At 37.7% G+C, this 1,056-nt stretch overlaps 1 long non-coding RNA gene across 1 annotated transcript; it reads right to left on the reverse strand.

The window, feature by feature from the left end:
• Positions 1-263: 263 nt before the first annotated feature.
• Positions 264-1,056, reverse strand: LOC113344512. The gene is made up of 4 exons (XR_003357849.1): positions 955-1,056; positions 817-851; positions 585-723; positions 264-452 (listed from the first exon to the last, which is right to left on the reverse strand). It is a non-coding gene; the product is annotated as an uncharacterized LOC113344512 (long non-coding RNA).

A 1,056-nucleotide genomic window follows, 5' to 3' on the forward strand; every position in this document is an offset into this window, starting at 1 on the left:
AGGAAGGGGGTTTCGGCGGTGGGGGACCCACCAGTTGTGTTCGACCTGATAGGTTAGGTCATGGGCATGCCCCTGAGCAGATTGCGAGTAATTGTCACAATTGAACTAATTTTATGGATGTGACACGTGTTAAACTTGCCACAGTTATTCTAACAATTATAATTGTTACTCAATATTAGCAAAAAAATAAACGTGTGACACGTGCTGTTCTCCGGTTACGACTACTGTAACGGTTAAATTGTTACGCTTATTTGCAACAACTCTGGGATGAAGACACGTGTTGCTTTTACTCACTATTGTTATTACAGTTAAAACCGTGAAAAAACTTCAAACTACAAATAAATTTTTTTTGACAGCCCAGGTCATTGTCATGGACCTGGAATCTCAGTTTACAGGCCTGCCATCATGGATCTGGACTGGACTTACAGGCTTGCCATACAATAAATTTAAACCTGAAACATAATTGCAATTTGTTCTTTTAGATGCACAATTTACAATTCAGGGAAAACAGAATAAAAACAAAGAATTATTTGACTTCATTTGGAAGAACAACTGTAACTTCACTGTAAGGACCCAAAACTTACTACAGTGAATCTATAAAAGCCTTAGCAGATAATCCCCAAACTTCATCAATTACAATCCTTGATCAAACTCGTTGGTTTTCATTTGGATGGAGGTCCATAGCTACGTCCATTGCCAGTTCTATGCTCACCTTGAATCCACCTGCAAAAATAAACAAAAAGTGAATTCAAAACAATAACAACACAACATTTGAACTTAAGCAATTCAACCATGTGTGAATAGAGATTTTGATACCTCTATATCGGTTGAACCAGGACTTCCACTTCCACCTGAACAATAAGACAATAAACTTAGAACAATAATATAAAGTGCAGTACGGATTACCAAAAAAAAAACAAAAAAATTAGAATGATAGAAACATAACAGATATACCTGCACTTAGCAGCAACTCCATGCCTACGCCATTGAATATACTGAAAATTGATATGTCATCCACAGCTGCGGGATCAGGTTGCGCAGTGGCATTTGGCCAGG

This window comes from Papaver somniferum, unplaced genomic scaffold (assembly GCF_003573695.1).
Source record: "Papaver somniferum cultivar HN1 unplaced genomic scaffold, ASM357369v1 unplaced-scaffold_7721, whole genome shotgun sequence".
NCBI lineage: Eukaryota > Viridiplantae > Streptophyta > Magnoliopsida > Ranunculales > Papaveraceae > Papaver > Papaver somniferum.